This window comes from Beta vulgaris, chromosome 7 (assembly GCF_026745355.1).
Source record: "Beta vulgaris subsp. vulgaris cultivar EL10 chromosome 7, EL10.2, whole genome shotgun sequence".
Taxonomy (NCBI): domain Eukaryota; kingdom Viridiplantae; phylum Streptophyta; class Magnoliopsida; order Caryophyllales; family Amaranthaceae; genus Beta; species Beta vulgaris.
Window position 1 is genome coordinate 9,823,904 of NC_079208.1, and position 12,935 is coordinate 9,836,838.

A 12,935-nucleotide genomic window follows, 5' to 3' on the forward strand; every position below is an offset into this window, starting at 1 on the left:
AAAGAATCGGACTGGTGCCTTTCCATAGTGTCTGACTTATGTCATTCCATAAGGATTGACTTAAGCAATAACATTAGAAAATAATTATATTTTCTATTCCTTGTTTGAATCAGTTCCTGTGAGTTCCAAGTTTCTATGAGCCATGTTCCTTTTTTTTTTGAAGAAATGAGTCATGTTCCTTTACAGTTCTTCAATTTCTATATACTAGAGTTTAACCAAATTATCAAGTGTTTGTATTTGAGTTTGGAGTTAAAGGGTTTGAGTAAACTCTTGTAACGGGGACTTGGTTAAGAGTTTGAGTGAATTCTTGTATCAATTTCGAGTTAGGAACTTGAGTAAGTTCTTGTTGTGTATGCGTAGACTTAGGGTGAAGTCTATCTAGAGGGTGAAGGGTTTGAGTAAACCTTTTGTAAAGAGTTGTGGGAACTCTTGAAAGATATAGAGTTAAGTATAGAGTGTAGAGTGGAGATTATGAGAGAGTTAGAGTTCCAAGTGGAACTTGCGTATGTAATAGGTTGAAACATAGGAGGTTTCCTATTATAGTGGAGTGTTTAAATCTCGAAGAGGTCGTGATTTTTCATCTTATAGACAAGAAGTTTCCACGTAAAAATGTCTCTTGCACTTTCAGTTCCTTAATGTTTATGTTCTAAATTATCTGCATTATTTGGACAATAAGTTCCACCCTACAATTCACCCCTCTCCTCTTATAGTGTTCCTATAGAATAACAATTTTTTTGTTATTGTGAAATGAGATTTTTCACCACCCTTTTGTTTATATAACTTCTCCATTCTTTTTCTATTGCAATAATTATCACTTTGGGTAGTTTCATCTATTAGAACCATTCCACTATTGTTTAAAAAAGCAACTATAATTGACAACATCGCATTTACTTGATGTTAATAAAACTATCATTAATTACAAAAATTACCTCAAAATGTTGTGTTTACTTTATTAAAGATTTACTTATCCCCTGCTCTAGTTAAACCCTCTATGCTAAACTATCCATATTTTTATTTTCTTAAAAACTATGTCCAAGTCCATTATTGCAGTAGAAAAAGACAGAAAGTATTTGTCATTATACTTTAATTTCTAGATTTGTTATATAAAATTCTATATTTTTATTGGTCAATTAAATATTGTAGCTAAGTCGATTATTTAATAGTATCCCAATAATTGGTATGACTAATAATAGCTAACACAGTTTTAACATGGAAAATATCCGAATGATACTTTAAGAAAGTAGAGAGTGATAATATAATAGATGTAAACCAGAACGAATAGAGAAAAAAAATATAAGTGTTAGTCACAACTTTAACTTTTAATATAGCGCACAAACACTGACGCATATAGAATAGAAAATGGAAAAGCCAAAACAAAGATCATAATGATTGTATCATGAATAAAGTAACTTATAAAAGTAACCTCTATTAAAAATCGAAAATACTATTTAAGAGAAAAAAATCTCGTCATCAATCATGATTGTTGTAGCCTAAAGATCAACGACTCTAAAAAGAACACGTGGGCTCATCTAGCCTGTACACGTGTCCCTTCCCTGCTGAAGAAAGTACAAGGTCCAAAATGCAGATGGCTAAAGTACAATTCCCCAAATTGGGAGAAGTACAAGCCCATCTTTTTGGCCTAATTTGTACTTAGGCCCAGGGTCTCAAAAGAGCATTTGCATAAAGTTGGATGATGTGTACTATCCAATAAATTCTTGCCACGTGTCATGATTTCATTGCTTAGCCAATCAGATGCTTCCAAATTAGGGTGACTTCAGGGTACAACAATTATTTCAGACACTATAAATAGTTCTTGAAATCAGAAGAAAGGTACGTTTTTCAGAGCGGTGTACTGTTACTCTGTCATAGTTCTCTCTCTACTTCCTCTCTATAAAAGTTTCCTTTACTACTTCTGATACTTGACTTAAGTTTCGGAGGGGGAAATACCACCCAAACCTCCAGGGTGGTCCCTTTTTGCAAGTCCAGAAGCGGAGCTCAGGTTCGGGTTATTTGAGTCAGGGTATTGTTGCACAACTCTCCTATTGAAGAACCTGTTATCGAAAATAGCAGTATTTTACGAGTCAAGCACTGGGTAACATTTGGCGCCGACTATGGGGAGACGCAACAATGACTTATTGTCACTCATCGAACGTTGCTAGAAACAGGAGTTTTGAAATTTGAGTAGAAGATATGGTGGACGACGAAAGGCCACCGAGAGAAAGAGATAGGCCCCCGGTTGTTGTCAATCTCTCTGGACGAAGCAGGGAGCCTGTCATCCAAGAATATCTTGAACGTCCAGTGACAGCTGCCCATTCGGAAAACATCTTGAATGATTTTCAGACTAAGATGATTGTTGTTGTTCAGGAACAAATCAAGAATAACATGTTGTTTTTTTAGGTCAATCCAGATCCAGCTGTTGTAAGTCCGCCAAAGGGACATTCTCAAGAGGGTGGGCCAGGTCCAAGTAGGCCTCGTCGTCAAGAAGTGTCTAAGCGGCCATCCAAAGGAAAGCAGCCGGTGGTAAGTGAACACCGAAGGAAGATGGACTAGAAGTTGGTGGTCCGAACTTAAGACAACATGCATCCAAGCGGTCACAGAATGGAGACAGATGTCAGGGAGTATTTAGAAGCAAAGAAGGCCGCTGCACTACAACGCTCAGCAACAAGATCTAACCCTTATTTGAGAGACCCTCCATTGAGGCTGTCGTCCAAAACTAAAGGAAGGAGTCTAGGACCATCTGTTGTTCAGCCAAGGCAAGAGAAGACCGTGTTGCAACCTATGGTGTATAGGCGTCCAGGCCTCGGGAACACCTCTTCTAATCCTGTCTTAAAAGAATATCGTTGGGAGCACATACCCATTGAGGGATTATCGGGGGCTCTCAAGATTAACTGGCCGATTCCATTCTCGGCCAGAATCATGAAGGCACCCCCTTTCCCAAAGGTCAAGCTTCCCACGGTAGAACCCTTTGATGGGACAACTGATCCAAACGACCATATATCCGCATACAAGCATCAGATGTATTTTCAGGCGTAGATGATGCTACATGGTGTAAGAAATTCCCGGCCACTTTGAAAGGTGTGGCTCAGAAGTGGTTCAACAACCTCCCTCCTAACTCATTGAATAATTTCACAAAGCTTAGCTATCTATTCACTAGTCATTTTGTAGCAAATCGATAGGAACAAAAAACTAGTATGCACTTGGGTAAGATCATTCAAGGAGCAAAAGAGGCTTTAAGAAGTTTTGTCAAACGATTCAATTTAGAAGCATTGCAGATTTTGAATGCAGGGGTGGCCTTTGACGCCTTTATCAGGGGTTTGAGGCTGGGAAGTTTCAAGTTTAATCTAGTAAAGAAAAAGATCATCACTCTAGCTGAAGCCCTCCGGGAGGCTGAAGCATTCATCCACGCAACATAAGTATGTGCAGAGGCAAAGCACCAGAAGCATAAAAGACTGAAGAAGTTGTTCAGCCAAAGAAGAACAATCTCAATTAAGAAGGTAGAAACTTGGGCATTTACTTCTATGACGACCTCGTCTAAGAGAAGTAAAAGAAGAGGACCAGAAACTTCGGTGGAACCTATAGATTTCAGCAAAGATCAATACTACATTCTTATGGAGATAAAAGATCAACATGAATTAAAGACTCCGACTTAAATGATGACCCCCTGTAAGAATAGGGATAAGAGCAAATATTGTCACTTCCATAAGGACTGTGGCCATGAAACAAATGAATGTAAACATCTGAAGAGAGCTCTGGACGATTGGCTCGAAAAGGGAAGATGAATTCATATCGGCTCCAAGGGGGAAGAAAGTTTTAGAAAAGAGATGACCGTCAAAGCAAGAGGAAAGAAAGTGAGAGCACTGACGAGGATGTGGTACTGGTCATTAGGGGTGTGCAAAAAGATCCGATCCGAAAGATCCGATTATCCGTCGACCCGATCCAAAATTTCGGATATCCAATCCGATTTTTTATTTTCGGATAATTCGGATCGGGTAACCGGAAAAAAATCGTATTTTTTGATCGGATAAGAATCGACTTTTTTTTTGTTTCGGATTATCCGAAAATCTGGTTTTAAATTTTTTTTATAAAATATTGGGCACTTTGCTAGTATTGGGGTCTGGGCTTCTACTTTAGTTTAGGAACCCTATTCAATATTCACCCCACGCATGCCGCAACCTGTAGGAAGGCCACTTGTCTCTACTCTTCTCTCTCCTCAGTCACGGCGGAGTTCAGGCTGGTCACTGAAGTTGAAGCAGCAAGATGACCCAGTTCCATCCAATTCTGGGTGATTTAAATTCTTCACGCATTGAATTTGTTCCCTTCTTCAATTCTGAATTTATGAGTAAAAAAAATTACAAGTTGAATGAACTAATTGGGTTTTCCAATTTTGGTTCTTTTTGTACTACGAATGAAATTTTGCTGGTACCTCAATCAAACAGGAGCATTGAGTATATATACTTTCATTAAACAAACTCAAAAGATTTGGAATTTTGATGTTATCTTACTGACATCATATTTAATTACTTTCATAACAAAAACAATTTACAAGCCTAAGCTTAAACGCATTTTTTTTATATTTTATTTTATTCGTTGTCTTCTAAACTAGTGTTGCAACTTGCATGTATGTGCTAGTTGCACAGCAGCGACATGGGAGGGGAAGTTCTTGGATGAGCTTGGGAAGCTTTCTCAATTGATTTTATTTTTTTATGTTGCCTGCATCTTATATTATTACTCCATTGATATGGTTTGCACTGTGAGGTATATGGAATCATTTTTTGATAATACTGATGACCTTATATTTACTACGTCTCTGTACTTGATGAAGGATGAATCTGAAGATTTAAATTCACAAGAGGAAAATGATTCTTGGATGATCCTAAAAACCGAATTAGATTTCGGATAATTCGGATCGGATATCGGATCGGATACAGATCACTCTTTTGATGATCCGAAATTTCGGATCGAATCGAATCCGATATCCGATAATGCACACCCCTACTGGTCATATTCGGAGGTTTTGCAGCTGGAGGACCAACCCACCGGGGACATAAAAATTACCTAAGGGAACTTGGCCAGACTATGCTTACCAATCAAGCAGAGACTGACCCATTTCCTAAGGTAGTCGTCAGTGAGCTGGATCATGGGAAATTGAGAAACCCTCATGACGATCCCTTGGTTGTGGAAATGAAGATAGCCAATTTAAGAGTAAGAAGAATTCTAATTGACACTAGGAGTTCGACGGATATCATAAGCACGGCCTGTTTGTCAAGGCTAAAGTTCAATGAGGACAATTTAGTCTCAGTTCATCATCCCATAATTGGGTTTGGAGGAGGAGTAATCCACCCTATTCGAACGGTTACCTTGCCCGTTAGGGTAGCGGACAAGGAAACATCTAGAATGTTGTTTGTTAAGTTCTTGGTTGTTCGAGATTTGACGACCTACAATGTCATTCTCGGACGTCTAACTTTTGACCATATCAAAGCAGTAATTGTTACCCATCTGATGCTGATGAAATTTGAGTGTGATGGGGGAAAAATTGGATCTCTATATGGAGACTAGCAAGCAGCTAGAGAATGATATCTCACCACTCTGAAACCTTCATCATGGAGAGGAAAAAAATCAGAGCATCCAGAGATGATTGATAATGGTAAGGCGATTGAGTTTGTGAATGGATAAGTAGATGGTCTGAGGACAGCGCTTGAAAGACCTCAGACGAAGGCCCCTCCAATGAGCAAACCGTCCAGCCTCTTGCCGAGCAAGAAAAGCAAGTGCATGGTCATTAAGGAAGAAGCACCTCCTTCAGAAGAATTAATGGCCATTATGGGCATTGGGCTAGAGCGGCCAGAGCCTATGGAAGTGCCAATGGAGATTTATTTGGATGATAGACGTCCGGAAAGGAAACTGAAGGTTGGGTCTATTCTGGATCCAAGGATAAAAGACGACTTAGTCAAGCTGTTGAAAGAATTTGAAGATGTTTTTGCATATACTGTAGAAGAAATGTCGGGAATTGATCCTGAGGTCGTTGTTCATAAATTGAACATAGATCCGAATCAAAAATTGTTTCGTCTGAAGAAAAGACACTTAGGTCCAGCCAGGAATCAAATCGTTGATCAAGAGGTGCAGAAGTTGTTGAAGTCCAAATTCATTCGGGAGACTTATTACCTGAAATGGATAGCGAATGTTGTTATGGTGCCTAAGCCTAATGGTATTTGGAGGATGTGCATGACTATACTGATCTAAATAAGGCTTGTCCCAAGGACAACTTTCCCTTGCCAAAAATAGATTGGTTAGTCGATTCTACGGCTGGGCATGCATTGTTAAGCTTTATGAATGCTTACTCTGGTTTCCATTAAATCCCGATGTGACCTGAAGATCAAGATAAGACATTATTCACCACGGAGATGGAGCTCTATGGTTGGCTGAGGATGACATTCGGCCTCCGTAATGCACTAGCTACCTTACAGCGGCTAATAAATACGGTTTTTCAGCCTCAGCTGGGACGTAACATGGAAGCCTATATTGATGACATGATTGTCAAGATCTGGGAGGAGCTAAGTCATATTGATGATCTTCGAGAAACCTTTGAAACTCTTCGAAAATACAAGTTGAAATTGAATCCTCAAAAGTGTGTGTTTGGAGTGGTCGCAGGAAAATTCTTGGGTTTCCTAGTCGACCAAAGAAGAATTGAAGCAAACCCTGAAAAGATTCAGGCAATTTTGAGCATGAACTTACCGTCCAAGGTTAAGGAAGTTCAGCGTCTGACAGGGTGCTTGACAGCCCGAGACGATTTCTTTCTAAATCAGGAGACAAATGTCATCATTTCTTCTCAACTACCAAGAAAAAAACGAAATTTGAGTGGACAGAAGAAGCGGGGCAAGGACTCCAGCAAGTAAAAGAGCACCTCCGTCAACTGGCTCGGTTGGTCAGTCCAGCCGAGGGGGAAAAATTGTTCGTATACTTGGTCGTCTCGCCTCAAGCAGTGAGTGCGGTTCTTCTGGCTGAAAGGGAATCAGTGCAAGTCCCCGTATACTTTGTAAGTCATGTATTGAAGGATGCGGAATGCAGATACTCATTGGTAGAGAAGTTCAGCCTGGCACTCCTCATGGCCAGCAGAAAATTGAGGCCATATTTTCTGGCCAACAGTATACTAGTCTATATTGACCAACCCTTAAAACAAGTTTTGCAAAAGATGGATGCCTCTGGACGAATGCTCAAATGGGCAATAGAGCTGAACATGTTTGATTTGATGTTTGAACCCAAAAAAGCGATCAAAGGGCAAGCCTTGGCCGATTTCATCATAAAGCTTACCCGGCCTGTGGTAGAGCCTGTCCAAGATCCAGCTGGGGGTAGAAAGCATTGGACGCTCATAATAGATGTGTAACAGCCAGTAAATAATGAGGGTTTAACCTGTGATTAAGTAACCTAACTCATGTAATTTGAATTTGATCGTACGTAGATAATACATATGATAAGTTGTATGTGAAAATGAGATGTGGATAATTTGTGCTTACGTGTAATTGTTGCTTAGAAGAAAAAAAAATATAATAATAAATATATCATCAGTTAAATGAGAATATGTATAATATTATTTGGGTACTAGGATCGACATATTATTATATAAGGATTCACAATTGTGGGAGTTTGGGAATTGTTGCAAGATAGGAAATTTAGAATCGACTATTAAGCACGTCAATGAGTATGCTAAATAGAATGGACTTTGGAGTTTCTTTTAATGAACGGGGTTTAGGAAAATCATGGAAATCTATGTTAAGGATGTTTAGAGTAGAATAATAACATTTGTGGGGCCTTAGATGTAATATCCTAAAAATCTTAAACATATTTAAGTGAATAATTAACATACTAATGTAGTTAGAATATATTTTATTCGTTCCACTAATTAAGCAACGTATAATAAAATGATGATAAAATTTTAACATAAAAATTTACCAACTTAAATTATGACGATAATTTATAATTTACAATTTCATGAGTGAAACAAGAAGGTTAATGTAGTTGATAATTCACTTAAAGTACAAAATGTCAACATTTCACCCAAAATGTTACCAAGCCACGTTTGAAGGTGTTAGTGTGGAAAATTTTCTGATTTTTGGTTAGGAAACAAAAAGGGAAAAAGAAAAAGAGGAAGCCATGGTCAATTCCCCCCATTAATTTGCCTTCTTCCTCACCCTTTCATGGCCATTTGGCACTCATGCAATCACAACTCTCTTCTTCTTCTTCAGTCAAATCTATTACCAATCCTCACCATTGCTTCTTCAAGTTAACAAAATCAGATTATTTACTTCACCATCCTCCTCCCAACCACTGATTTTAAACCTCCAAACTCCACTATAAATTGCCATGGAGATTCAATACCAAGAACACACCAACAATCTTCATCCCCTCTTTTCTCTCTAATCAGAAATTCAGTCAATAATCGCCGGAAAATTGTAACTAAAAGAAAAAAAAAAAGAAAAGAGAAAACCCCAAATTCATAATCTCTCTCCTCTGTTTTGGACCCCCCACAACCGACCACCGCGGCCACCGCACGCGCCACCTGCGCCGCGCCCAGTCCCGTCCCCACCCCGCTGTCGTTCGCCGACCAACAGCTTGCCGGAGATCCGCGCCAGCAGCTTCGTTCTCTCTCTCCTCCTCGCGCACTCCCTCATCGCGCCAGCAGCACGCGCACAGCGCCACCTCCTCGCCGTCGCACTGCCGCCGTTCGCCGGAGTCCGTCGCTGCTGCTCGCCGGCGTCCATTCCTTAGGCGTGATTTCGTTCTTCCTTGCTCTTAGAAGCAGAGGTGATGTCTTATTCTCTTAAAATTCCGATTTCTTATTGTAATACTCCGTATTTTTAATACTAATTTCGTACTAATTAAGAAAATATAAAAGAATTAATAAAAAGGTATTTTAATTTATTTACAAATTAATAGGAATAAATTATGGTTAGTATGAAATTGTTAGACATTTTCGGAGTTTTAAAAGAGTAACCTAATCTTCACTTGACCTAGGGTTACTACCTTTTGAAAGGAGTATAAAAAGAAAAGGAGAGGGAATTTCAGAAAAAAAAAACCCTAAACTCTTTCTTCTCCCTCTCCTCAGCCGACATTTGCCTTCTCTCTCTCTCGAATTTTTCAGCCTCTCTCTCTCAGATTTTCTTTCTTTCTCTCTCGGATTCCCTCTCAAACTCTTGCTAACTTTTCCACTCGCCTCCTTCTTCTAGTCTCCTGTGGTTGTGCGGTTCGAGAGTTTGGTGCGAAGAGTTGTCTCGAGTGGTGCGAACTTGCGCTGCGAGCGACGAGGGTGTTCGTGGTTGTGGTTCGAGTGCGCGAAGGGTCGGGGTCGTGCGAGTGTAGCCGCGCGACAAAACTGAGGGTGTGCGAGTGCTGGGCGGTGTTCGAGCGGTACGGAAAAGTCGAAGGTGTCGTGCGAATCTGTGCTGCGACGAGGGTCGCGTAGGTCGTGTGCGTGTGTTGTTGTGAGAGCGAGCGAAGGGTGCGTCGCTGCTGTGCGCGCCAGCGAACCGAAGAGGGCCTCGAGTGGGGCTGTGTGGCGAGCGAAGGCCACCGGAGTTCCGTCGCCAGAATTTTTGTGCCGGCGAAAGTCAGTGGTATAATTTTGTACTTAACTTAGTATGTCAGTTTATTAATTATTCTTATATTTACTGTTTTCGTAGTTAAGAAAGGTTTGTAATTAATAATTAGTAATTAGAGTGTTTAGTAATTTATTAGATGGTTAACTATTAAGTTATTGTTCAGTTTAAGTAAAAATTCTGGTTAGGTTTGTAATTGGAATAAGTTGAAAGTAGGAAAAATGTGTCTTATTATTAGTTACAATTATTATCGTTTCATGGGTGACTTGTTTCATGGAACTCACCTTTTGGACATATGACTTACTTTTGGACATATGACTTAACTTCTGGACATAAGACAGGTTGGACTTAGGACATTTTGGATTGGTAAAATAGTGGACTAATGTTACTAACTAACTTAGTTACTCACTAACTCTGACTTCTAAAAGACGTTAAATTCACTAGATTAGAATTATAACGAAAGTTCTGGAATAAGGTTTTAACTATTGTGTAATTCGAATCGATAGATCGTTATGGTCTTAGTACGTAGGAGTTGTTAGTGTTATCAAGGACGTAACACTAAAGCTTTGTTTTAACGATTTAGGTCCCAATTTCATAAGCGGCTCGTTCTATTAAGTCAGCGAAAATTCTCCGCTACAAGGTACGCACGCGTACCAGTTTACTTTCAAAGCTTAGTATCATGATTAGGTTGCAGTTCATGTTATTGGAACCTAGTACCATGATAGGGAACATTTGATTGTGATTGTTTGGTTAGACGTTATAACGTGAAATCAATATGATGCATTGAAATATGTTGCATTGAAATGCGAAGTTCTATCGTAGTGTAACATCAGCATTATTAATCTGATCTATAGAGTAACAAGAGTGTTACCAGAGATAAGATTGAGTTTGGTAATTAAGAGAGTATGTAAATGACTCTTTAAAGTTATAAAAGAATGATTGGTAATAAAAGAAGATTATGGCGATACTTGTAGTTGGATTCCCTACAAGTATAGAACAATGGGGGGAGTGTGGGACTTGTCCTACACTCCTACGCAGGCCTACTGTGACGACAGTAGTGTCCTTATATTTTGATAACTCAAGTAGGCGGAAGGTTCCGTTCGATCTTGGGGGTATGCATACTAAGGTGATGGGTGTGAGACGGAACAAAACCGTATTTGCATTCCATCTAATAGACCAAGTTGTCTATTAAGGATTCAGTAGCCCGTATGATTCTAGTAAGATGACGGTGCCCGTTCGATGCCAAATAATGAAAGATTAAAGGATGTGAGATAACGTAGGTTCATATAACAGTTGTAATGTATGCATCATTTATGTTCATATAGTTTCAATGGTTCATTACGTACTCAGCATAGCTGACTCTGTGTGTTATTATGTGTTTGTTGTCCTGTGATGAACTATTGACACTTCAATGGGGAGCAGACTAGGTGAGCTGGTGCTGCTGCATGATATCAAGCATAAGGGGGGCTAGACTGTAGTTTGAAGTAACTTTTGGTTTGATTATTACTGAATTTTATAGAACATTGTTATATGGTTTGAGTTTGAATAAAGAGGGGTCAACTATGATTCCCGAGTTGTATTAACATTTTCTATTCCGCTGCAATTTGGTTTTGAGACAATGAATTTGAGTTACCGTATTTCTAATTATGCCTTGCGTTCCATCGCGGCGGTAACACTCCCAAAGTCGATGCGACGTAGCATTAGACGTGTATGGATTTTGGGGGTGTTACACTTATAATTAAGCCCAAGTCAAAATTTCTTTTCTTAGTTATATTAGTTTTGGGCCAAGAGTAGTTCAATTAGAACTATACTAAGTAACTTAAAACTAAATCCTTGTTGATGGGCTTAGATGTAGCTTGAACTTGTTCCATGGACTTACTAAGTTATATTAGTGGACTGATTTATATTAGTTAAACCAACTCAATTCAAGTGTTGCATGTACATTACTTGGGCTTAAATCTGATCTTTTATATTATTAGCTAAGCTACTTAATATTAAATGGGCTAATTGAGTTAAAATAAAGCTGATTTAGTATTTCATTAAGTTATGTTAGTTTAATTTATTAAGTTAATCATAATGTTGGGCTTATAATCTGAATTTACTTAGTTAAATCATTTAAGTTAATCTTGTTGCTTTAATATATTAAGCTTTAGTGGACTGATTTAGTTAGTTTTACTAAACCACCTAACTTATATACTAAAATCTATTATTGGGTTATAATTCATGATTTCTAAACTAGTTGAGTTGTTTAAAACTAATTAAAAATAATTCATAAAGCTTGTTGTTATATTGAGTTTAAGTTATGAGTACTTCATTAATCCTTAAGTTCACTTATAATAATTAGTTACTTGACTTGTTAGTTTTAAATGACTAAATAATGTTAAAATAATGTTAATGGATCTATTATAACTTTAAACATAACTAATTATGGACGACTAATTAGTTATTAACTATGAACTAGAATAGTGAAATGTTTTTGAAAGGTTATATAATATGTAATAATATAACTTTAATGTTTCGATAATTTCTAAAAATATAGCCAAATGAGTTATATTATTAATTAGTTGTTAAAGAGCCGCCTTAATTATAAAGTTATTAACGATTAAGAAATAATGACCTTTAAGGAGACCTTTACGACGTTATAATAACCGTTATGACCTTAATAAGCGCTAACTAATATTTAGGCTTAAAAGCTAAATAACGAAACGTTCATTAATAAAATTATTCTTGAATAGATTAAGGAAGATAAAGGATATTACAAGCCTCCCCGGCTATCAAGGTTATTAAGCAGGAATTCAGGTAACGTCTACTGCTAACACCCGCATTCCCCTTCAAAGTATGTTTTATGATCATGATTAATATTATGTTTTATATATGGATTGCGGGATCGAAATGAAATGTTTTATGATGGTTATGATGATATGATGCTACGAAATGATGATGATGATGTTATAATGAAATTAATGAATATAATTATTCACGATGATGATTTGCTTAAAACCAATGAAACATGATAAATTCAAGTGAAAGACGGTTCTTGGCAAGTATTCTGTTATCCCGGGTCGTGCACGTACCTCCCGGCCGGTTAACCACCTTCCGTTTAGTGAGGGCTTTTGTCCTCGGGTGGCACCGCGCATTTTGGGCAAATAACGCCACCTTCCGTTTAGTGAGGGCTTTTGTCCTCGGGTGGCTGCCTTCCCTTTATGATGTTACGATGATTTTGGGGAGACGTCCCTTCCGTTGTACTAGCCAAGTTACCAAAGTAAAATATACATGATGATGAACATGATAAAGAAGATAATCTAACATGATATGATATGTTTGTGAAATGTTTTACTTATTCTATTC